Here is a 26,605-nt window from a genome sequence, read left to right on the forward strand (position 1 = left end):
TGGGGGCCACCAAGTTCATCTCCCTGCCACCAAGTTCACTCTTATCAGCTCTGCTCCCTGGCCACATTTTCTCTCTCATTCCTCCTTACTGTGAGCAAGGAAACGTGGAGGGTAAATTTTCATATTTCCATTTACATGTGCATCATTTCACCAATTTGGCTTTCTTCACCCTCAGATCCCCTTCCTTCCCTTTCTCTGGAGCTCTGTTGTTGTGACCAGGGCTCTGCATCTGGAACTGGAATGTCTAGGGTTAATTAAATCTCAGCTGTGTGACCTCAAGCCAGTCTCAGATTTTTTTTTTTTTTTTTTAACCTGGGACTCTGAAAAATACACATGGTGGTATCTTACAGATGGTAATGTACTCAGTAACTGTAATACAAGGCTTTCTTGTCTAATAAGCCCTACCCTCACTGGTTGTGGTAAAAATTACTAAAGTTCATCCATACAACAGTATTATTTCTGGGTCCCTGCTCCTTCCTGGACACATGGAAGGCTACATTTCTCAGCTTCCTGCATGAGCTAGAATGGGGAGTGATGTGTCGTTTCTGGGCTGAATCACTGAGGAACTGGGACCCAGGTTCCTAAATGGCCATCGTGGAGCACGTGTTGGGATAGAGGTGCCACGAGAGCACCTTGGAGGCTGAGCCACCCCATGGGGGGACAGCTGCCCTGAGAAGCTACCCAGACCCATAGGAGACTTGGTATTGATGAGAAAAAGCCTTCTATTGGGCTAAGCAACTGAAATTTGGGGAAGGTGTTTGTTATACAGCATGGCCTATCTTATTCTGCTTTATCCATTTCTTGCCTTCACTGTGACAGGGGTTTTCAATGATCTCCATAGCCCTTTGGTTCCTTGAGGGTACTATGGGGATGCCATGATGGAGAGAGTGAGGAAAATAAGGGAAGTTGAGTAAGCAGGCTCCTAGTCAACCAGAGCTTCACATTGATCTCATCTATGTATTGGTGTTTCCAGAAAGATTACTTTCGAAAGAAGAATCCAGTTTCTAAAATGTTACTTGACTTGTGGACACAGGAGGGAAGGAGAGGGTGGGATGAGTTGAGAGAGCACCACTGAAACATATACATTAGCATAGGTAAAGTTAGATAGCCAGTGGAAATTTGCTACTGTATGATGCAGGGAGCTCTAGTCCAGTGCTCTGTGACAACCTAGAAGGGGTGGGATGGGGTGAGAGGTGGGAGGTTCGAGAGGGAGGGGACATATGTATACCTATGGCTGATTCATGTTGATATATGCAGAAACCAGCACAATATTGTAAAGCAATTGTCCTCCAATTAAAAATAAATAGATAAATTTAAAAAAACATTAAGGAAAGTTTCTTGATAAGTCACTGCTCTGTTGCAATGATTCTCTCCGAACTCTGCTCTCTTGCAGCCATTACTGTTTTCTTCTTTATTCTTTTTGAGTTCCATGTCTCATCGAGGTTTTGATTAGACCCAAGACTTGAGCTCTTCGCTGTGACACCCACCCCTGCTACCGTGACTGTGCTCACCTCATCTGCTATTCTCTGCCCTGCTCCTTGATCCAAAACTGCCTCTGTAATTGCAGATGGTCTGGAGCCATTGTAGGGTGCTGGGCTGGAAGAAGGAAGGAGTGGAGACTGGGAACAGTCGGGAGATACCCAGGATCAAAACTTGGTCTTTGAGGAGGGAGATGAGGGGGAATGATGTTTTATGCATCAGGTTATATGATTTGGGAGTGTCTTGTTTATGGGGACCAGAAGGTTGAACACAGGAAACCTGGGTAACATTCCCTGTTCCATCAGTGAGCAGCAGAGGGCTTGCATAAGATTGATCTTTCCAAGGTCCTAGTTTCTTCTGTGCAAATGAAGGATCAAACTAGATAAGTGCTTTACAAACTGTGGCCCATGGAACCCTAAGCATTAAGGTTTGTTGGGAAATACAGGCGGATCTCCCTGGACAGGACTGAACTCTTCACCTCAACACAACCAAAGCTACTCCACACTTATAATATGATAATGATATGGACTTTTAGGTAACATTTCATTAAAAGAAAGGGTTGCATTGATGTTAGACTTGAGGATAGTGAGATTAGATAATTTTCAAGGATGTTTTTAAAGCTTGAATATTGTTTATTTCCTCTTTTAGACATCTATGTGTCCTTGGGAAAGTTACTTAATTGTTCTGAACCTCATGGAGTTTGTTGTGAGGACTAAACATTAAATATATAATTCCTGTGCAAAATAGCTTATTAATAAGTAAAGATGATAATGATGATGATTTAAGATATATATGGTCATTCCATTTTATTGGGTGAACAGAGGGAAGGCTAGAGAAATTGTGACTTAACACTAGGGGGTACCAGAGCCTGGATCAAAAGGCTGGTGATGCCCTTGGTGATGCCCTTGCTCATCTGGTGAAGCCTCTTCACACCAGCTTACTGATCTGGATATTCTTAAAGCTGTAGCCTCTGTTCTTTAGTCTTATCCTTCCCCCTTTTCTGCTTTGAGTTGCCTGCCCAACCTCCTAACAAAAGTTAAATCAAGTCTCTTCTGATTATATATGGATAATCAGGGCTTGACACCCAGGAGGTGGTGAACATTCCATAAATGACTGAAAGAGTGGATCCCATTTTACAGATGAGGAGACTGAGACTCAGAGTTTGCTTGCCTTGCCCAGGGTCACTGAGGGACCAGAGACAACATAGGACCACAGCATGGCTCTGCCCAGGTAGGTACACCTCTGACCCTCTAGATTACCTGCTTCAGAATTTGTCCTGGGGCATGTGTATGGTCCGCCCACATTCAAGCATTTTAAAAAACTTTTAGACAGTGCTCCATAACATATGGGGCTTCCCAGGTGGTACTAGTGATAAAGAATCACCTGCCAATGCAGGAGACATAAGAGATGTAGGCTTGATCCATGGGTTGGAAAGCTCCCCTGGAGGAAATGGCAACCCACTCCAGTATTCTTGCCTGGAGAATCCCATGGACAGAGGAGCCTGGCAGGCTGTAGTCCAAAAGGGTCGCACAGAGTCAGACACGACTGAAGTGACTTAGCATGCACACATGGCATATGGAACTAGAGGTCAAACCTGTACCCCCTGCAGTGGAAATGCAGAGTCTTAACCACTAGACAGCTAGGGAAGTCCCAGTCATGTTGTTGATTGTTCTGGCTGGTGATGCCATTCCCCCAGAGCTGGCGTCTTTCCTGAGATCTGCTGCTGTTCTCATTCACCTCACATTATCATACTTCTTGCAAGTAAAGTGTGAGTGTGCAGTGAATCCCATGTTCCAGCTCCTCCCTGGACTTCTTACCTTCTGCTTGGGGGCCCGGGCTTAGGAAGAAGGAAAGGAAGGGGTGGGGATGGTACCTTCATCCTTCTAATCAACTCTGGAATGGAGCAAGCTACAGTCCTGCCTTTGGGGAGTGAATAATAACCAGAACGGAAGGATGATGGGCACTTGGGACTTTGGGTTCCTGTGATGGCAGAGGTAGCTGTGATTTCCTTTCTTCCCTGGATGGCAGTAATGTCATCATTCGATCCAGAAGCAGCTCTGCTGCTGGGGTACTTGCCATTATAGCCGGATCATCTCCTACTTCTCCCAGTCTGCTGTTTAAGACTCACTGGGTGCCACTGAATCTTCTGATGAACAAAAGAGGCTGAAGGGGAGGGGGATATAGTGAGAGTAAAATCAGGCTTCTGGCGTGAATCACAAAATGCAGTCTTCTCACCGGCTGAGACTCACCCAGCATGGAAACCTTTACCAAAGGGTGATACATAGACAATCAGAGCCCCACCCCTGATCCAGCTCCTGGCAAGTTCATCGTTTACATCTGAGAACAATCTCTGCATCCAGGCAGAACTCCTGACTGCAGCAAGAAGCTATGATGAACGCTTACCTGGAGAATGCTGCAAAAACCAGCAGTTCATCTGTATTAAATGTTTGGTTTTGGTTTTTCTGCTTATAGGTCAGCTGTGGGGCCTGGAGCTTCTTCCAGTTTGCACACAGATGCAGACAGTCAAGACTCAAATAGCCATGAACTAGGCAATGCTGTGTTCGTCTTAATAACTTCTTTCAGTCATTAAAATGCCTGTGTTGGATTTATCACCAACGATTGGATCGATTACTCGGTGCTCAACTGCAATCTGAGCCTTTCTGTGCTTCTGCTTCAGTCATTTCATTAAGAGGAATAGGCTGGTAATGCCACCCCCATGGGAGGTTGGGCTAGAGGGTTCTGTGTGAATGGAGCCTTCAAGATAAAAATACACCGGGCATACGAGGAGCAAAGGATCAGAGAGACAGGATGCTTTCTTCCTACCCCCTGGTGCCCGGGGATCCACCCAGACTGGCGAACAGTCCATCTGCAGCTGGTGGTGACAGCTCACATAAAGGGAGCAAAGGCACCGACAAGGACTCCCCCTTAGAGGTGTTTGTCTTGGCCAAATGTGAACACAGGTTCATGGAGCTCTTCAGGGTTCTCTTTCCCAGGCCTGGCCTACCCATCCCATGCAAAAAGAGGTCTTATCTACTGGGTCTCTGTCAATACCGGAAGGTATCCTGGGTCATGACTGGGAGTAGACTTTATTGGAGAAACCCATGACAAAACAAAACAAAAGGTGCAAGGAGTAAACTGTTTCTGATCTATTTTCTACTGATTGAAGTTCACCAGCCTAGTCTTCTAGAGAGGTCCTTGTCAAGTGCCCATTTTGTGATGCTCTAACTCCACACTTTACAGCCAACCTGCTCACCTGGGACATCCCATAGACCCTACTGCCCACCCAGTTCATGTCAGCACTGCCCTCACCCTGCAGGACATCGGGACCCCCAGAAACCCCACGCTCCCAGCCTTGTGTGCATTCCATGTGACACTGAGTGTCCCCTGCACTGCCACTTATTTCATATCTCCTATCTACCTGTCGGCAGTTTTGGGGGGCTTGGCTGCCAGAAGGAGATTCAAGTAGAGCTTGGAGTTGGTGCAAACGTTTCCTGCTGCTTCTTCTCAGGCCTTTTTCACTCAAGGGCAGCCCCGTGTCCTTGGCTCCATTACGGCCCTTCACTCCACACCGCCCTTCTTGACCTGTGCTGAGCTCTGCAAGGTCAGTGCAGCCGGTCATCTGGAATTTTGATTCTGGAAGCAGACTTTTATTCATAATATCATTTCAAACTTCCTCTGCATTCTGTATTTCTCTTTTCTCTTCACTGGGATTCATATGTTGGCAACTCCAGGTGAATAATCTGCTTGGACCTGCCAGGTGCCCAGGCGTTATCCCTGCCTTAGCCGAGGGCCTGAGGGAGGTGAACTAACCAGTGTGTTGGACAGTCCCAGGGAAGAGGAAGCTGGTCACTCCTATGTGTTCCTTGACTCCTTAGCTCTTTCTATACAGTTAGATAGATTTCTTTCTTTTTCTTTTCTTTTTTAAAGAAATGGTGTGTTCAATCTTCGTGATTCCACCTTTCACTCCAGAGGGTACAGATATTGATTGAAAAAAACCATTTGATGTTCATGAAGACTTTGGAACTTTTTAATGAGCTTTCGAAAGTTCTTTAGATCATAAAGACTATGTTTTGCTGAATCTGAACAGCCTCATTTGAAAGAGGTTGGGAGGTGTTTAGACTGAAGTTTTCTTCAGGCTGAGGAGGCCATCACCTTATGTGTGAAGGAGTCAAAACTCTGCGTACCTGGGGTCCCAGGTTGTTGTTGCTGTTCAGTCGCTAAGTTGTGTCTGACTCTTTGTGACCCCATGCGCTGCAGCATGCCAAGCTCCTCTGTCCTCCACTATTTCCTGGAGTTTGCTCATATTCATGTCCATTGAGAGGGTGATGCTATTAATATCTAACCATCTCATCCACTGCTGTCCCTTCTCCCCCTGCCCTTAATCTTTTCCAGCATCAGGGCATTTTGAGTTGGTTCTTTGCATCAGGTGGCCAAAGTATTGGAGCTTCAGCTTCAGCACCAGTCTTTCCAATGAATATTCAGGGTTGATTTCCTTTAGGACTGACTGGTTTCATCTCCTTGCAGCCCAAGGGACTTTCAAGAATCTTCTCTAGCACCACAGTTCAAAAGCATCAATTCTTTGGCATTCAGCCTTCTTTATGGTTCATCTCTCACATCCATACATGACTACTGAAAAAACCAGAGCTTTGACTATACAGGCCTTTGTTGACAAATTGATGTCTCTGCTTTTTAATATGCTCCCTAGCTTTGTCATAGCTTTTTTCCCAAGGAGCAAGAGTCTTTTAGTTTCATGGCTGCATCAACATCCGCAGTGATTTTGGAGCCCAAGAAAATAAAATCTGTCTCTGCTTCCACTTTTTCCCCTTCCATGGGGTAGTATTAATTATGGACTGGTGTATACTTGCTATGTCCTGGCACTATTCCAAGTACTTATCATGTATATCATCTTACAGAACTTTCCTGACACCACCAACCAAGAGTGGGTCTTAGAAGATGGAGAATTGGCCCCTTATCACATGTGCAATTCCTACTTCTCTCTTTCTCTTTCTTTTTTAAAGTTTGAAGCTTGGAGAATATTATTTATGTATTTATTTATAGTTGATTTACAGTATTGCATAAGTTACAGATGTACAGTATCAATCAGTTCAGTTCAGTTGCTCAGTCATGTCCGACTCTTTGCGACCCCATGAATCTCAGCACGCCAGGCCTCCCTCTCCATCACCAACTCCCAGAGTTCACCCAAACTCATGTCCATCGAGTCAGTGATGCCATCCAACCATCTCATCCTCTGTCATCCTCTTCTCCTCCTGCCCCCAATCCTTCCCAGCATCAGGGTCTTTTCCAATGAGTCAGCTCTTCACATCAGGTGGCCAAAGTATTGGAGTTTCAGCTTCAACATCAGTCCTTCTAATGAACACCCAGGGCTGGGATGTACAGTATAGTGATTCACAATTTTTAAAATTAACTTATTTATTTTAATTGGGGGATAATTATGATATTGTGGTGGTTTTTGCCACACACCGACTGAATCAGCCACGGGTGCACATGTGTCCCCCCATCCTGAACCCTCCTCCCACCTCCCTCCCCACCCCTCACCCCCGTGTTGTCCCAGGACATTGGCTTTGAGTGCCCTTCTCCATGCATCCAACTTGCATGATCATCTATTTCACATATGGTAATATACATGTTTCAGTGCTGTTCTCTCATATCATCCCACTCTCACCTTCTCTCACATAGTCCAAAAAGTCTGTTCTTTACATTTGTGTCTCTTTTGCTGCCTTGTATATAGGATCATTGTTACTGTCTTTCTAAATTCCATATATATGTGCTAATATACTATATTGGCTACCATACTGTATTTCTCTTTGACTTATTTCACTCTTTTTAAAGATTATACTCCATTTATAGTTATTACAAAATATTGACTCTATTCCCTGTATTGTAAAATACATCTTTGTAGCTTATTTCATACATAAGTTTGTTTTTCTTGACCCCCTACCCTTACCTTACTCTTACCTTGCTCCTCTTCCCTTCCCACTCCCAGCTGGTAACCACTAGTTTCTTCTCTATATCTGTGAGAATGTTTATTTATTTATATTTTTTGTTATATTCACTAGTTCGTCATATTTTTTAGATTCCGTACATAAGTGATATCATACGGTATGTCTTTGTCTGACTTATTTCACTTTGAATAATGCCTTCTAAGTTCATCCATGTTGTTGCAAGTGACAAAATTTCATAACTGGAGTGGTGAAGGAACTCTCCCAGTTCCTCATGTCTCTCAGTTTAAGCCTTATAAATAACTATTTTTTCTAAAAGTCCCAGAAAACATAGTTTTAGAGAGGCCAGACCACAGAGATGGCTTGGGTTCAAATACCAGCCTCAACACTTTCCAGCCAGGGCAAGGCAGTTAGCATTTCTGTGGCTTGTTCATTAGCTGTGCGTGGGTATGTGCTAAGTTGCTTCAGTCCTGTCTGACTTCTTGCAACCCCATACTGTTACTGTTGTCGTTGTTCAGTTGCTAAGTTGTGTCTGACTCTTTTGAGATCTTGTGACTGTAGCCAGCCAGTCTCCTCTGTCCATGGGATTTCCCAGGCAAAAATATTGGAGTGGGTTGCCATACCCTCCTCCAGGGGATCTTCCTGACCCAGGGATCGAATCTGCATTTCCTGCATTCTTTACCTCTTAGCCATTAGCGAAGCCCATGCACTATGAATACCCACTAGCTATGACTGAGTGTCCATTATTTAAGGAACTGTGCCATGTTCTGCGCAGATGGTGGGGATGACAGTTTCAACAGCAGTTACCACTTATAAGCTTAGATTATGTGGTAAGCACTGGACCAGGTGCTTTTCATGCTACTTTTGTCTTAGTTCTTTCATAAACCATGATAAGCAGGATCCACATGGGGAAGCCAAGGTGAAGAGGCTTTAATTAACTGGCTTAAAAGCTACATAGCTTGTAAATGACAAAGAGAATCAATCTCAGTTGTCGGACTTCAAAGCCCATGTTTCCAACCAGCAAGTCACCAAGATGACTCATACAGTAATCTCGAATTCAAGGCTTTAGAGCTGTGGAGGGGGAATTAAATGGTATATGACTAAGACTAGGTTATCAGATGACAGATGTAAGGTACTAAAAGTTTAGGCAGCAGAGAGAGGGTTTTCATCTGTGGGGATCAAAGAACACTTGGCAGAAAAATGGTTGTTTTAACACTGGAGTCTGGTTACGATTTGAGTATGAAATATGCATGTGGGTGGTGGTTAGAAAGGGGCCTCTTCCATTCCAGGTGCTGTAGTAAGTGTGCTATGCTAGAAGTTTTTGAGGAGAAAGAGGGATAGGTTCTGTATGGCACAGCACAGTCTTATATAAGTATATGAATTAAACAAATAAGTACTTATCTTTGCAATTTGTATCTACCTATACTTCCATATCTCTATCTATTGTGTTTTATAGAAACTATTATCACTCCTGGAGAAGGCAATGGCACCCCACTCCAGTACTCTTGCCTGGAAAATCCCATGGATGGAGGAGCCTGGTAGGCTACAGTCCATGGGGTCGCTAAGAGTCGGACACGACTGAGCGACTTCACTTTCACTTTTCCCTTTCATGCACTGGAGAAGGAAATGGCAACCCACTCCAGTATTCTTGCCTGGAGAATCCCAGGGATGGGGGAGCCTGTTGGGCTGCCGTCTATGGGGTCGCACAGAGTCGGACACGACTGAAGCGACTTAGCAGCAGTAGCAGCATTATCACTCCTAGGAATATGTCCCTAAAAATATCCTCACCCGGAGCCATAAAGAAATATGTACCATGATGTTTTCCACAGCATTGTGTGTATGGGGCAGAGGTCATGGTGCAGGGTGAGAAGACTGAGGGGCATGAGGCAAGAGATGCATATTGCCGTTGATGACAAACCTAACCCCAGTCAGGATCCTCTAAACCCAAGGCCTCAACCTTGGGCTCTGACCTTGACCCACTTAGCCTTGTCAGTTTTAACAAGAATCCTGCTGGATTAGTTTAGCAAGAATCCCCCACCCTCAGTATCTTATTGAAGATAAGATGGAAGGCAACTGAAGGAAAAAAGGTTTCCCTGGTGGCTCAGATGGTAAAAGTGTCTGCCTGCAATGTGGGGGGAACCCGGGTTCTATCCCTGGGTTGGGAAGATCCCTTGGAAAAGGAAATGGCAACCTACTCCAGTACTCTTGCCTGGAAAATCCCATGGACGAAGGAGCCTGGCAGGCTACAGTCCATGGGGTTGCAAAGAGATGGACACGACTGAGCGACTTCACTTTCTTTTTTCTTTCTTGAAGACAAAGGAGAAGGAGGTGGCGGGGGATGAGATGAATAGATAGCATCACTGACTCAATGGACATGAATTTGAGCAAACTCTGGGAGATAGTGGAGGTCAGAGGAGCCTGGCGTGCTGCAGTCCATGGGCACAACTTAGCGACTGAACACAAAGACAGTATCTTATCACTCTGCCAGCTTCAGCAAGAATCTGGTCTAGTTGGTTTAACCAGAATCCCCTTGCCTCTTAGGTCTCCTCCTCGTGAATTATCATCCCAGCCCTTCACCCTGCCCCTTGGCTATAAATCCACGTTGTTCTTGTTGTATTTTGAATGGAGTCCATTTCTTTTTTTTTTTTTTTTTGGCCGCACTGTGTGGCATACAGAACTTCCCTTACCAGGGATCAAACCTGCGCCCACTACAGTGGAAACTTGGAGTCTTAACCACTGGACCACCAGGAAAGTCCATGGAGTCCATTTTTATTCTCAGGTCTCTCTTCCCCTATCACAATAGTTCCTGAATAGCATTTGACTTCACTACTGTAACTTTGCCTGGCTCCGATATTCCTTGACACCTACCTGGCCACAGTTAGGAGCACACATACCAACATGCACATATCTTAAAGGCATAGTGCTGAATGAAAAAAAAAGAATGAAACATAAAATTCTATAGAGTTATTTTTTTACATAGATACCATCTATGTAAATTATAAACAGATGTACAAAATAACAATATGTTTTTACCAAGACACAAATAAAAAGGTAGACATTAAACACATGAAAAAAGTAAATTGGAAGTGATCACACAGGAGATGGCAAGAGTGAGTATGGACATTTTAGGAATCAGTGAACTAAAAGGGACTGGAATGGGTGAATTTAATTCAGATGACCATTGTATCTACTACTGTGGGCAAGAATCCCTTAGAAGAAATGGAGTAGCCCTCATAGTCAACAAAAAGGTCCAAAATGCAGTATTTGGGAACAATCTCATAAACAACAGAAGGATCTCTGTTCATTTCCAAGGCAAGCCATTAAATATCACAGTAATCCAAGTCTATGCCCCAACCACTAATGCTGAAGAAGCTGAAGTTGAACAGTTTTATGATGACCTACAAGACCTTCTAGAACTAACATCAAAAAAAAGATGTCCTTTTTATCATAGGGGACTGGAATGCAAAAGTAGGAAGTCAAGAGATACCTGGAGTACCAGGCAAGTTTGGCCTTGGAGTACAAAATGAAGCAGGGCAAAGGCTAACAGAGTTTTGCCAAGAGAACACACTGGTCATAGCAAACCCCCTCTTCCAACAGCACGAGATGACTCTACACCATCACCAGATGGTTCATACTGAAATCAGACTGATTGTATTCTTTGCAGCTGAAGATGGAGAAGCTCTATACAGTTAGCAAAAACAAGACCTGGAGCTGACTGTGGCTCATATCATGAACTCCTTATTGCAAAATTCAGACTTAAATTGAAGAAAGTAGGGAAAACCACTAGGCCATTCAGGCATGACTTAAATCAAATCCCTTATGATTATACAGTGAAAGTGACAAACAGATTCAAGGGATTAGATCTGATAGACAGAGTGACCTATGGATGGAGGTTTGTGACATATAGGAGGCGATGATAAAAACCATCCACAAGAAAAAGAAATTCAAAAAGGCAAAACGGTTGTCTGAGGAGGCATTACAAATAGATGAGAAAAGAAGAGATGCTAATGGCAAAGGAGAAAAGGAAAGATATATTCATCTGAATGCAGAGTTCCAAAGAATAGCAAGGAGAGAAAAGAAAGCCTTCCTCAGTGATCAGTGCAAAGAAATAGAATAGTGCAAATGAATAGAATGGGAAAGACTAGCGAGCATTTCAAGAAAATTAGAGATACCAAGGAAATATTTTGTGCAAAGATGGGCATAATAAAGGACAGAAATGTTTTGGACTTAACAGAAGAAGAAATATTAAGAAGAGGTGGCAAGAATACACAGAAGAACTATACAAAAAAGATCTTAATGACCTGGATAACCACGATGGTGTGATCAGTTGCCTACACCCAGACATCCTGGAATGCGAAGTCAAGTGGGCCTTAGGAAGCATCACTGAGAACAAAGCTAGTGGAGGTGATGGAATTCCAGCTGAGCTATCTCAAATCCTAAAAGATGATGCTGTGAAAGTGCTGCACTCAAAATGCCAGCAAATTTGAAAAACTCAGCAGTGGCCACAGAACTGGAAAAAGTCAGTTTTCATTTCAATCCCAAAGAAAGGCAATGCCAAAGAATGTTTAAACTACACACAATTGCGCTCATCTCACATGCTAGCAAAGCAATGCTCAAAATTCTCTAAGCTAGGCTTCAACAGTACATCGTGAACTGAGAACTTCAGATGTTCACGCTGGATTTAGAAAAAGCAGAGGAACCAGAGATCAAATTGCCAATATCTGTTGGTTCATAGAAAAAGCAAGAGAATTCCAGAAAAACATCTACTTCTGTTTTATTGACTATGCTAAAGCCTTTGACTATGTGGATCACAACAAACTGTGGAAAATTGTTAACGGGATGGTCATATCAGGCCACCTTACCTGCCCCCTGAGAAATGTGTATGCAGGTCAAGAAGGAAAAGTTAGAGCTGGACATGGAACAACAGACTGGTTCCAAGTTGGAGAAAGAGTACGTCAAGGCTGTTTACTGTCACACTGCTTATTTAACTTATATGCAGAGTACATCCTGCAAAATGCCAGGCTGGATGAAGCACACGCTGGAATCAAGATTGCCAGGAGAAATACCATAACCTCAGATATGAAGATGACACCACCCTTATAACGGGAAGCAAACAGGAACTAAAGAGCCTCTTGATGAAAGCGAAAAAACTGGTTTAAAACTCAGTATTCAAAAGACCAAGATCATGGCATCTGGTCCCATCACTTCATGGCAAATAGATGGAGAAACAATGGAAACAGTGAGAGAATTTACTTTCTTGGGCTCCAAAATCACTGTAGATGGTGACTGCAGCCATGAAATTAAAAGACAATTTCTTCTTGGAAGAAAAGCTATGACCAACCTAGACAGCTTATTAAAAAGCAGAGCCATTACTTTTCCAACAAAGGTCCGTCTAGTCAAAGCTATGGTTTTTCCAGTAGTCATGTATGGATGTGAGAGTTAGACCAGAAAGAAAGCTGAGTGCTGAATAATTGATGCTTTTGAACTGTGGTGTTGGAGAAGACTCTTGAGCATCCCTTGGACTGCAAGGAGATCAAACCAGTCAATCCTAAAGGAAATCAGTCCTGAATATTCATTGGAGGGACTGATGTTGAAGCTGAAACTCCAATACTTTGGCCACCTGATTCGAAGAACTGATTCACTGGAAAAGATCCTGATGCTGGGAAAGATTGAAGCCAGGAGGAGAAGGGGACCACAGAGGATGAGCTGTTTGGATGGCATCACTGACTCGATGGAACTGAGTTTGAGCAATCTCTGGGAGTTAGTGATGGACAAAGAAGCCTGGTGTGCTGCAGCCCATGGGGTTGCAAAGGGTTGGACACAACTGAGTGACTGAGCTGAAACATGTAGCTATAATGGTTACTGGGTGGTTGGGAGTGGAGAATGGAAATAAAAAGGAATAGTTGAGTAAATCAAGGATAAAGAAGATGTGGTACATATATAGCATGGAATATTACTTAGTTATGAAAAAGAATGAAATAAATGCCATTAGTAGCAACACAGAAGCAGCTAGAGATTATCATACTAAGTGAAGTAAGTCAGAAAGAGAAAGACAAATATAATATCACTTATATGTGGAATTTAAAATATGACACAAATTAACCTATCTAGGAAACAGAAATAGAATCAGTCATAGGGAATAGACTTGTGGTTGCCAAGCGGGACGGAAGTGGGAGAGGGTTGGATTGGAAGTTTGGGATTAGCAGATGCGAACTATCATATATAGGATGAATAAACAACAAGGTCCTAGTGTATAGCACAGGGAACGAACGATATTCAATATCCTGTGATAAACCATAATGGAAAAGATTATGAAAAACAATATATATGTATACATATGTATAACTGCATCATTTTGCTATATAGTAATAATTAACACAACATTGTAGTTGAACTATAATTCAATAAAAAATTTAAAAAAAGAATTTACCCAAATCAAGGATGATAATGTGTTAAGAATTAAGGAACACATTTGCTTCACAGTTCTGAGATCACCTCCTACCCATCCACCCTCCATCCCCCACCACCCACATAAACGCATCGAGTTGGGGCGAGAGAGGCACTAGGAAAGGCTGGACCTGTACACTGATGGCAAGTTAGGTGTTCATCAGGTATGCTAGGAATTCCATGATCCTCGAACACAGATCTGCCCCCAAGATCTGGACAGTATGAGCAACAAAATAGGCCTAGAATCTTAGGGACTGAATGTTGCATTCACAGTACAGGAGGATGGAAGAGAAAGCAGGGGATGCGGGTAGGACATCAATCCATATTGATGTGTGGGAGATGCAATTTCTATGCAGAGCTTTGGGTATATTGTTCAGGCAGGGGTGGTCCCTTAAAAATGTTTCTCCAGGACAAACACCATCTCTCCAAGGTATTCCTCTCCCTCACCTAACCCCCTGCTTGGCATCACATACTGGGATTTTCTTGTGTTTTTGCTGTGGGGCGAGGTACAACCCTTTTGAGGCTGACATACGTCATGCTGGTTCCTAAGTGAATTGCCTGGGCTCCCATCTCCCACCTGGATCTTGAAACTGTTCCCCCACCCCCACTTTTGGGAGACTGGACTGTCTGTTCAGAGTCCTAGAGCTCCTTCTCCCTTATTTTCAAGAGGGTTCATGGGCATGTTCAGTTCAGTCGCTCAGTTGTGTCTGACTCTTTGCAACCCCATGAATTGCAGCATGCCAGGCCTCCCTGTCCATCACCAACTCCCGGAGTCTACCCAAACCCATGTCCATCGAGTCAATGATGCCATCCAACCATCTCATCCTCTGTTGTCCCCTTCTCCTCCTGCCCCCAATCCTACCCAGCATTAGGGTCTTTTCCAATGAGTCAACTCTTTGCATGAGGTGGTCAAAGTATTGGAGTTTCAGCTTCAATGTCAGTCCTTCCAATGAACACCCAGGATTGATCTCTTTTAGGATGGATTGATTGGATTTCCTTGCAGTCCAAGGGACTCTCAAGAGTCTTCTCCAACACCACAGTTCAAAAGCATCAATTCTGTGGCGCTCAGCTTTCTTCACCGTCCAACTCTCACATCCATACATGACCACTGGAAAAACCATAGCCTTGACTAGATGGACTTTTGTTGGCAAAGTAATGTCTCTGCTTTTGAATATGCTATCTAGGTTGGCCATAACCTTCCTTCCAAGGAGTAAGCGTCTTTTAATTTCATGGCTGCAATCACCATCTGCAGTGATTTTGGAGCCCCCAAAAATAAAGTCTGACACTGTTTCCACTGTTTCCCCATCTATTTGCCATGAAGTGATGGGACCAGATGCCATGATCTTAGTTTTCTGAATGTTGAGCTCTAAGCCAACTTTTTCACTCTCCTCTTTCACTTTCATCAAGAGGCTCTTTAGTTCTTCTTCACTTTCTACCATAAGGGTGGTGTCATCCGCATATCTGAGGTTATTGATATTTCTCCCGGCAATCTTGATTCCAGCTTGTGTTTCTTCCAGCCCAGCGTTTCTCATGATGTACTCTGCATATAAGTTAAATAAGCAGGGTGACAACATACAGACTTAACGTACTCCTTTTCCTATTTGGAACCAGTCTGTTGTTCCATGTCCAGTTCTAACTGTTGCTTCCTGACCTGCATACAGGTTTCTCAAGAGACAGGTCAGATGGTCTGGTATTCCCATCTCTTTCAGAATTTTCCACAGTTTATTGTGATCCACACAGTCAAAGGCTTTGGCATAGTCAATAAAGCAGAAATAGATGTTTTCTGGTTCCCATGGGCATGGGACCAGGCCAAATGGATGAAGCATGACTGAGTGGAACATGTGATAGATACTGGATGAGTATTCTTGTGTCAGGTATCCCAGGATCCAGATCGTACAATTTTCCAGGGGTCTTGAATGTGTCATCATTTAACTTGAAGTTAGTTTCCATGTTTTGGAAGTGAGTTTCCACATTGACTTAGAGGCAGTTAGAACAGTGCTGAGATTAAGATCAATTATAGATATAATTGGTTTCCCTGATGGCTCAGATGGTAAAGAATCTGCCTGAAATACAGAAGACCTGGGTTTGATCCCTGGGTGAGGAATATCCTCTGGAGAAGGGAATGGCTACCCGCTCCAGTATTCTTGCATGGAGAATTCCATAGGCAGAGGAGCCTGATGGTTTACAGTCCATGCGGTCGCACCGAGTAGGACACAATTGAGTGACTAACACTTTCACTTTCTTTTCACAGGTGTAATAGAGTGATTATGCTCTGTCCTAATGACTCCAGATTTTTAATAAATTAAAACATTTCTTGGTTGCAGGGCTGGGTTCCCTTGCACCATCACCAGCTTCTGCACATCAGAGACAGGCTGAAACTCGCTGGCATCATGCAGGATGAAAGTGCATAGTGGGGGCATAGAAGAGACAGTGCCCTTCAGTGGCATCTCACACTGCCATGAGCATGACCAGGCTTTCCCTCCAGGGAATTGAGACACCCAAGCAGGTGGTTCACCTCAGACGGTGAAGCCAGCTCATAATACACTACCCGGGCTAATCACCTCATGAACACTCAAGAGGAAGCTTCCAATTGGCAGGTTGCTAGGTCAAATTCCGAGTTTTCCTTCTCCACAACTGAATTGACATGTGTACCTGTCAATCCTAATCTCTCAATTGTCCCTCCTGGAAGCCCATTCGCTCAACAAAGACAGGAGGATGCCTGAAGCATTCAGTGTCAGCAAGATAACAGGAGTAGGAATGACGTGAGTGAGACAGGGTGGTAGGTGACGAAGTCAATGGGCAAAACCTGGGGAGCTCAGAGCATGATGCTGCAGGGACTTAGGCCTCTCTATGGGTGATCTGGAGACAGTGCAGAGATTAGAGCAGAGGACTGTCATGATTTGACCCAGGACTAAAATATTTAAAATTTTTTTTTCTATTTTAATTTCTTAAAATTGGAGTATGATTGCTTTAAAATACTGTGTTAGTTTCTGCTGCACGATAAAGTGAATCAATTATATGTATACTTATCTCCCCATGTTTGGACCTCCTTTCTACCCCAATCCCACCCATCTAGGTCATCACAGAGCACTGAGCTGAGCTCCCTGTGCTATACAGCAGCTTCCCACGAGCTGTCTGTTTTACACATAGTAGTGTATACATGTCAATCTTAATCTCTCAATTCGTCCACCACAACACTGTGTCTACATGTCTGTTCTCTAGGTATGCATCTCTATTCCTGTCCTGCAAATAGGTTCATCTGTACCGTTTTTCTAGACTCTACGTACATGCGCTAATATTTGATATTTGTTTTTCTCTTTCTGACTTACTTCACTCTGAATGACAAGACTCTAGGTCCACCCACATCTCCACAATACAAAATAGAGACTGTCTCTTATTTACCTCTGATATGCTAATGCCTGTACTTTCCCTGGAACATGGTAAATGCTTAATCAATTTGAACAAAATTGTAGTACATTATGAAAAATAAACAAGAAAAAATATGGTACCACCCCAGGTCATTGATAATAGCATGAGTCCTACATATTAAAATTCATATTTTAAAGTCTCAGTGTTCACATGCTGTCCAAAGCTTACATGCACCCATTCCTCTAGCCCATTCCCCAAAGGGTATCTGATGAAAGTCACCTTTTTCTAGAATATTGGTACTTATTATCAACACTATCCTATTGTTTTGGAGCCTCTGAATCTACTTGGCATCTCTGCCTGGCCAAGACTGATCGGCTTCCATAAGTTTTCCCAATATTCAAGTTGTGAAAAATATTAGGCATATTCAGGTGTGGACTGTACTGGTAACCTGGACCATAATTATTGTAATCCCTAGGAAATCATGAAGCCAAACTTGGCTTTGTATTCAGAAAGAAAACAGGCTTCATCCTCTGTCCCAACTGACATGCATACTTTCATGGAGGACTCATTTTTGCTCTGCTGCCTTTATTATTTTTGGTTTGTTTGGGATGGATTTGTTCCCTCATCAAGGTTGTAAGACCACTAGAGATGAACTTCAGGAAAAAGAATAGGTGAAGTTCTGGCTGTGAGTTCCCATAGTCTTTCAACAGAATTCCAGAATGACCCTCTTCCAGAAGGTGCTATTATGATGAATGGAAGCCTGACTGGGAGGCCCCAAGAGGAGCAGGCTTCTTAGGACTGGAGCTCAGGGCTTCAAGTCTGACAACAGGGTTTGTGATGCAGCACTGCTGTCCGTCAGCTGTGTGACCTTGGGCAAGTCACTTCCCTTCTTCCCGCAAAGGGAGCATTGTATGCAGAGTGTAGAAGAAGCATTCACTGAGCCCTTTTTCATGGCCTCAGCACTGGGTCAAGTGTTAATGATACAGAAGAACCTTATCCCTAGAACAACTCTGTGAGTTGAGTATTTTCCCATTCTGATAGGAAAGGAAATAGAGGTTCAGAGAGCTTAAGTGATTCAAAGACGTGTAACTGATCAAGGGCAGAACTGAGTTTTGAAACCATAATCAGTGTGTCTCCAAAGGTCACACATTTGCATCACCTCCTTCTTGGCCTGGGCTTGTTCCTCTGTAGGATGAGTTCATTGCTTATTCTCCAGGGTGCTTCCAGCTTCAACAATTTACAACTGAGTGGAGTTGGATTCTCCTAGGGCAAGAAGTCCTGCACAGCACTGCACCTCTATTGTATGCATAGCAAATCCCACCTCTTCCTCTGACCCAGACTTTCCAGCCATAAAAGCTGATCCCCCAATTCCCACTTAGCATCTCACCCTCACCTCCCATCATTCCTCTCTCCTTTGTCCCAGCACTTTTTGCTTTTGTCTCCCACGATTCACTCATTTATTTCTTGCGTGAGTGTGTGCTCAGTCGTGTCTGACTCATGGCGACGCTATGGATTGTAGCCCGCCAGACTCCTCTGTCCATGGGATTCTCCAGGAGAGAATACTGGAGTGGGTTGTCATTCTCTTCTTCAGTGGATCTTCTTGACCCAGTGATCAAGCCCACATCTCCTGCGTTGGCAGGCACATTCATCTCTTATCCTTCCCTCAAAGCCTCTTTCTTTTCCTCCGCCCTCCTATGCTTTTTCCTCCTCCAAAATATCCCTGTGCAAATCTCACCTTCTCTTTTTCCAGGCTTATCTCACAACTACCTGAGAGCTTTCTTGATTAAATAAATTATTGGAATGACTTTGGAAAAGTCCCCTCTGTATTTGGTTTTCATTTGTCAAATGAAAGTATTGGATTAGATGGTTTCCCCAGCCGTTTCCAGTGCCAATGTCCTGTGACTACAAACAAACCTGATCTCTTCCTCTCCCCTGTGTCCCCTTAGCAGCTGTGGACTTTGTTTTCATATAAGATTGATTTACAGTTTCCACCATTTTACTTTATTTTTATTCTTGGATATTTGCCACATGCGCCATTTAGGTGGTTCAATCGACACTGAAAATTCTTGGAAAGGAGGGACCCTGTGACTCCCCCCCCTCCTCATTCCCTTCCTTTCTATCTCTAGGCCACAGGACAAATTCATGAACTCAGGGGTTATTCAAACAATGTTATCAACTGTCAGGCTGAAGACATATGACAAGTTTCATCTGAGCCTTGGTTTTTTTTGTGTTGTTTTTTTTTGGTGTTCTTGCCACACAAGTTTTTAAAAACATGTCTATAGTTATACATTTGGCTCAGCTGGTAAAGGAACCTGCTTGCCAATGCAGGAGATGCATGGGACTCAGGCTCGATCCCTGGGTCGGGAGGATCACCTGAAAAAGGAAATGGCAACCTGCTCCAGTATTATTGCCTGAAAAATTCCATGGACAGAGGAGCCTGGAGGGTTACAGTCCATGGGGTTGCAAATAGTCGGACATGACTGAGCATACACACACACACACACAGGTATACACTGGTGTGAGAATAATTACACACTGGTGTGAGAATTAGGTCTTAGCTTTTGGATTTTCTACAATTGGCTCTGTTAACGTAAACTAGCTGACTCTGTCTATGCTCTTGGCTATGAAGAATGATCTGGATATAATTGTCTCCTTGTGATGGTCTCTGGATTCCAGGAATGAACTTTGGGTCCTCTTGGTCCGATGGAATGACACCTTCAGATTCATCAGGGAGCTATCAGCACCATTATGTTTATTTTGAAGTGTGTTCTCAGTGTTGCTGTGTGTGTGTGCTCCTGGTATCATGGTGGTAGATGGGGCAATTTATTTATTCAATCATTCACTCAAATATCATTTTATTGAGCATTTACTAAGTTTCAGAAAATAATGGTAAATAGATCTATGAAACTTGGTTTTTGTCTTTTAGAAGTGCCTGACTTAATAAGGAAATCGGTACTCAGTGACTATAATGTAGCTAGATATCATTGTCATGAAGGTATCATAGAAGGTTCTGAGGAACTGGGAACTGGGTATAATCAGTGGCATCATGAAAAATATTACAAGAGAAGTGAATTTAGGGCTATGCCCTAGTGAGGTTTGGCAGCAAGAAGGCAGGGGACATTTCAGACACAATGAACAGCCTGTATAAAGCATGGGGTGAAGGGACTGTTGAAAATAAGATTAAAAAGGTCAGGGACCAGATGGTAAAAGGTCTACCTGGCCTGCGGAGGAGCCTGTAGGCCAGAGACTCTCAAATTGTACTGGGTTGAAGGCTCATCCATTGAGCTAGCTGAATATACACTGATTTCTGGGACATACTTTGATTCAGCTGGCTTGAAGTGAGGTTCAAAAATCTATATTAGAAGCCTGACTTTTAATATTCTGGTGGAGACAGTCTGTTAATCATCTTATGCAAATATTTCTGTTTTGAACTTGGCAGTAGGAAATACCAAAGTGTAACATCATCATATTGGGATTTTAGAATAATAAGTCTAATAAAGTATGGTAGGTAGATTGAAGAAGGGCATTTTATTGTGAAGATTTGCATGAGAAACATCTGAGGCCTGACCTATGGCAGCTGGTGTTGGTGATGCAGAGACCCCAGAAAGGATTTAGCGAACAAATGGAAATTAGAGGTTTCCCTGGTGGCTCAGTGGTAAACAATTCACGTGCCAATGCTGGAGACATCAGTTCAATCCGTGATCTGGGACAATCCCACCCACATGCTGTAGAGCAGCTCAACCCTTGTGCCACAACTACTGAGCCTGTGCTTAGAGCCTGGGAGCTGAAATTACTGACCCCATGTGCTGCAACTACTGAAGCCCAAGTGCCCTAGAGTCCATCCTCTGCAGCAAGAGGAGCCACCACAATGAGAGGCCCACCCATCACAGCTAGAGAGCAGCCCCTGCTCTCTGTAACTAGCGAAAGCCTACACAGCAACAAAGACCCAGAGCAGCCCAAAATTAATAAATAAATACGATTTGTAAAAAATGGAAATGGGGGAGAGGAAGGAATCACAGGTACCTGAGGAGATCTCACAGGATTAATTAGTATCTAGTAGTGCCACTAACAGAAAGTAAAATGTGCTTGACCCAGAAAAAAATGTTTGGTGTGGGACTTATGAAGTTTTCAGTGTCTGTAGAATCTACAAATAGAAGTTTAATTCAGGTCTCCCAATCTGAATTTGGGAATTATAAGTATGTAGAGATGGGATTTTAAGAGAGAACTCTGGAAGCAAGACTAGAGTAGGCCAAAGATGTACATTTATTATTAAAAAAAAAATTTTTTTGGTGTTTACTTTTGCTTTGTTTTTACTTTTGATTTTATTTACTTATTGTTTTTGGAGTATTGTTGCTTTATGATGCTATGTTAGTTTCTGCTGTGTGGCAAAGTGAATTGGCCACATGTATACCTATATCCTCTCTTTCTTGGATTTCTTTCCCATTCGGGTCACCACAGAGCACTGAGTAGAGTTCCCTGTGCTATATAGCTGGTTCTCATTAGTCATGTATTTCATACATAATAGTGTATATATGTCAATTCAGTCTCCCATATCATCATACCCCTCTTCCTCCGTTTGGCATCCATACGTTTTTTTCTCTACATCTCTGTGTCTATTTATTATTTGAAAATAAGTTCATCTATACCCCCCCCACCCCAGATTCCACATATATGTGTTCATATATGATACGTTTAAGAGAAAAGCAGAGAAGGTGAGCCCTATAACCAAGACTGTAAAAGCAGGCAAGTGGAGGCTTACAGAACTGAGGAGAGGGGAGGATTTTTATGAAAGGCTCTTTCAGCATCATCCTGGGACTGAGGCACAGTTCTCCCCCTGGAGGCAAAGAGGAGCATTGCAGTAAAGAGAGCTTGGGATGCTGCTGGAAGGCAGGGTGGCAGGCATCCACACGGCTGTGTGCTAAGGGCTGGGTGAGACAAGGGGTATGTTGACTTGTGTGTGTATGTGTGCACCTGAGTGTGCGTGTGTGTGTGTGTGTGTGTGTGGCTAAGAAACATGTGTTCACTTATGCCATGTACATCTATCTAACAGGAGCCTTCTATGTGCCAATACCTGAAAATTCCATGCACAAGATGAAGGGATGACAGCCCAAATGTGGAGCATACCTGGGGGTCAAGAGTCAGAGAGCAAGGAGGGTGAGAGCCAAAGGTTGCAGAGCGGGCAGTGGCCTGGAGGAATTCCAGAGGAGGGATGCTGTTCCACACTGCCAGTCTGGATGAGACTGAACGTGGTCAGAGTGAGACTAACAGCAGAATACGGCAGTGACATATGCCGCAGAGAGAGGAGAAAGACTGCGAAGTGGCTTAGAGATTGACATTTGGAAGGAAGGTCACTGGTGTTTTCACTGAAGCCCACCTGAAGAGTGAATGGATATAAGGAAAGAAGGAAAGAGGAAGGATTTTCAAGTAGGGAGCAGGATAAGATAAGGTTAGGCAATTTTGTCCATGAAGCTTATTGGAACAACTTGAGGACTTAAAAAGATTTGTTTTTGATAGTTTGCCTTTCAAAAGTTAGTCTTTCTCCTAAAAGCATATTAAAACTTAAAAGCATCATACCAAGCTTTTCTACATGTTGAAATAGATTCTTAGCCTGTCAGTTATTAATACTTATTTTCTGGAGTTTTAAGTCTTTGGCAATATACCAAGTAAATATTCTAACATAGAAAATAAAACTGTCCTTTGGATCCCAAAAAGCACATGAAAAGATGCTCAGCCTCACTAATTCCTAGAGAAATGCAGCTCAAAACTACAATGAAGTATCCCCTCACATGGGTCAGAATGGCCATCAACAAAAAACTCTACAAACAATATATGCTGGAGAGGAGGTGGAGGAAAGGGAATCCTCCTACACTGTTCGTGGGAATGTAAATTGGTACAGCCACTATGGCAAATAGTAAGGAGGTTCTGTAAAAAACTAAAAATAGACCTAACACATGACCCTGTAATTTCACTCCTGGGCATAAATCCAGAGAAAAACATAATTTGAAATGACTCATGCATGCATCACAGTGTTCATTGCAGCACTGTTTACAATAGCCAGGACATGGAAGCAACCTAGATGTCCATCAGCAGAGGAATGGATAAAGAAGTTGTGATACATATATACAATGGAATATTATTCAGCCATAAATAGAACAAAATAATCCCACTTACAGCAGCATGGATGGACCTAGAGATTGTCATATTGAGTGAAGTAAGCCAGACAGAGGAAGACAGGTGTCACATGATACCACTTATATGTGGAATCTAAAAAAAATAAGTACAGATGAACTTATTTACAAAGCAGAAATAGAGTCACAGATGTAGAAAACAAACTTACAGTTACCAGTGGGGAAAGCTGGTGGGGAAGAGATAAATTGAGAATTTGAGATTAACAGGTACATGCTAATATATATAAAATAGATAACTAAAAAGAACCTCCTGTATAGCATAGGGAATTCTTCTCAGTACTCTGTAATGACTTTTATGGGAAAAGAATCCGAAAAAGAGTGGATATATGTATGTGTATAATTGATACATTTTGCTGTCCTGCAGAAACTAATACATCATTGTAAATCAACTATACCCTAATAAAATTTTTTAAAAAGAGGCATGAAAAAGAAAATAAAATTGTCCTTTATTACTAAGTATTTTTAAAATAACTATCTCTCATGTTAACTCATATTCAGGTGTAGGTATGTGTGAGTGTGTACAGGAGAGTTCATACCAACAGTACATGTATAGATGTGGGAATTGTCTATTTAAGCAATGAAGATATTTTGTATGTTATATTTCAGGCAATGTAGGTGCTGGAATATACCAGTAAGCAGGAAAGACATGGCGAGGCTAGTTGTTACAGTTAATTGAGATATCCATCTGTGCCGTCGAATTCTTTGGTGTCATATTGGCAAAGGAGGAAGCATAATTAAGAGGACTCATCAGGAAGATGGCATAATTCAATGGGCCATAAGATCAAAAAATTTGACCTCATGCAGGGGTGCACTAGTAAATTGGTTCTCTGGGGGTTGCAGGAGGAAGCTCTGGTAAATAGTATTTGCCAATTGTCACGGTGTAAATATCCTACCATGTAAATAATTGTTGATTTCAAACTACCAACCTGATGTTACTGATTATGGAGTTGGGGCAAGAAATATACATAGTTTGCCCCTGCAAGCACTACCAGCCTGCTCCAACACTGTACTGACCCTTTACACAGACAGAGAAATAATAATGATATAAGTATCATCTATTTTTTGAAAAGTTTGCTTTATACTACTTTGCTGTTAGGGAAGACTTATGTTAGTACCTGTTTTTGGTAATCGAAGGAAATCTGAAAGATTTTTGCTTTTGTTAAAAAGGCAGAAAATGGCAGTTCTATTCCCAGTTTTTTAAGGAATCTCCACACTGTTCTCCATAGTGGCTGTACTAGTTTGCATTCCCACCAACAGTGTAAGAGGGTTCCCTTTTCTCCACACCCTCTCCAGCATTTATTGCTTGTAGACTTTTGGATAGCAGCCATTCTGACTGGTGTGAAATGATACCTCATTGTGGTTTTGATTTGCATTTCTCTAATAATGAGTGATGTTGAGCATCTTTTCATGTGTTTGTTAGCCATCTGTATGTCTTCTTTGGAGAAATGTCTGTTTAGTTCTTTGGCCCATTTTTTGATTGGGTCGTTTATTTTTCGGGAATTCAGCTGCAGAAGTTGCTTGTATATTTTTGAGATTAATTGTTTGTCTGTTGCTTCATTTGCTATTATTTTCTCCCATTCTGAAGGCTGTCTTTTCACCTTGTTTATAGTTTCCTTTGTTGTGCAAAAGCTTTTAATTTTAATTAGGTCCCATTTGTTTATTTTTGCTTTTATTTCCAATATTCTGGGAGGTGGGTCATGGAGGATCCTGCTGTGATTTATGTCGGAGAGTGTTTTGCCTATGTTTTCCTCTAGGAGTTTTATAGTTTCTGGTCTTACGTTTAGATCTTTAATCCATTTTGAGTTTATTTTTGTGTACGGTGTTAGGAAGTGTTCTAGTTTCATTCTTTTACAAGTGGTTGACCAGTTTTCCCAGCACCACTTGTTAAAGAGATTGTCTTTTCTCCATTGTATATTCTTGCCTCCTTTGTCGAAGATAAGGTGTCCATATGTGCGTGGGTTTATCTCTGGGCTTTCTATTTTGTTCCATTGATCTATATTTCTATCTTTGTGCCAGTACCATACTGTCTTGATGACTGTGGCTTTGTAGTAGAGCCTGAAGTCAGGCAGGTTGATTCCTCCAGTTCCATTCTTCTTCCTCAAGATTGCTTTGGCTATTCGAGGTTTCTTATATTTCCATACAAATTGTGAGATGATTTGTTCTAGTTCAGCAATCCCACTGCTGGGCATATACACCGAGGAAACCAGAATTGAAAGAGACGCGTGTACCCCAATGTTCATCGCAGCACTGTTTACAATAGCCAGGACATGGAAGCAACCTAGATGTCCATCAGCAGACGAATGGATAAGGAAGCTGTGGTACATATACACAATGGAATATTACTCAGCCATTAAAAAAAATACATTTGAATCGGTTCTACTGAGATGGATGAAACTGGAGCCCATTATACAGAGTGAAGTAAGCCAGAAAGAAAAACAACAATACAGTATACTAATGCATATATATGGAATTTGAAAGATGGTAATGATAACCCTATATGCGAGACAGAATAAGAGACACAGATGCATGGAACAATTTTATGGACTCTGAGGGAGAAGGTGAGGGTGGGACGTTCTGGGAGAATAGCATTGAAACATGTATATTATCATATGTGAAACAGAACACCATTCCATGTTCGATGCATGTGACAAGGGCTCAGGGCCGGGGCAATGGGATGATCCAGAAGGATGGGATGGGGAGGGAGATGGGTGGGGGGTCCAGGAAGGGGAACACATGTAAACCCATGGCTGATTCATGTCAATGTATGGCAAAAACTATTACAATATTGTAAAGTAATTAGCCCCCAACTAAAATAAATAAATTTATAAAAAAAAAAAAAAGGCAGAAAATGAAAGCAACATTCAGTGTTTGTTTTGCACCGAGTGGTTATAGATGTGACTTCCCAGGTGGCTCAGCGATAAAGAATCTGCCTGCAATACAGGAGACACGCAGGAGATGCAGTTTCGATCCCTGGGTGGGGAAGAGCCCCTGGAGTGGGAAATGGCAAACTGCTTCATTATTCCTGCTCACACGATGGAGCATGCATGCACGCCCACCCCAGCTGTGAGAGTGGTGCCACCAAGTTCCTTCTTGGCAACTTCACTCAGTATCTCAAGATCAAGCTGCCAGAGCTTTGACCCATGTCTGTGAAAATCTTGTGCT

General features: G+C 42.7%; 1 long non-coding RNA gene across 1 annotated transcript; it reads left to right on the forward strand.

The window, feature by feature from the left end:
• The first annotated feature begins 18,008 nt into the window (after window positions 1–18,008).
• LOC145506107 (uncharacterized) lies at window positions 18,009–22,971 on the forward strand. The gene is made up of 2 exons (XR_014053549.1): window positions 18,009–18,128; window positions 22,306–22,971. It is a non-coding gene; the product is annotated as an uncharacterized LOC145506107 (long non-coding RNA).
• The last annotated feature ends 3,634 nt before the right edge of the window (window positions 22,972–26,605 follow it).

Source organism: Giraffa tippelskirchi, chromosome 5 (genome assembly GCF_054371585.1).
Source record: "Giraffa tippelskirchi isolate mGirTip1 chromosome 5, T2T-mGirTip1v1.2.pri, whole genome shotgun sequence".
In the NCBI taxonomy this organism is placed as follows: Eukaryota; Metazoa; Chordata; class Mammalia; order Artiodactyla; family Giraffidae; genus Giraffa; species Giraffa tippelskirchi.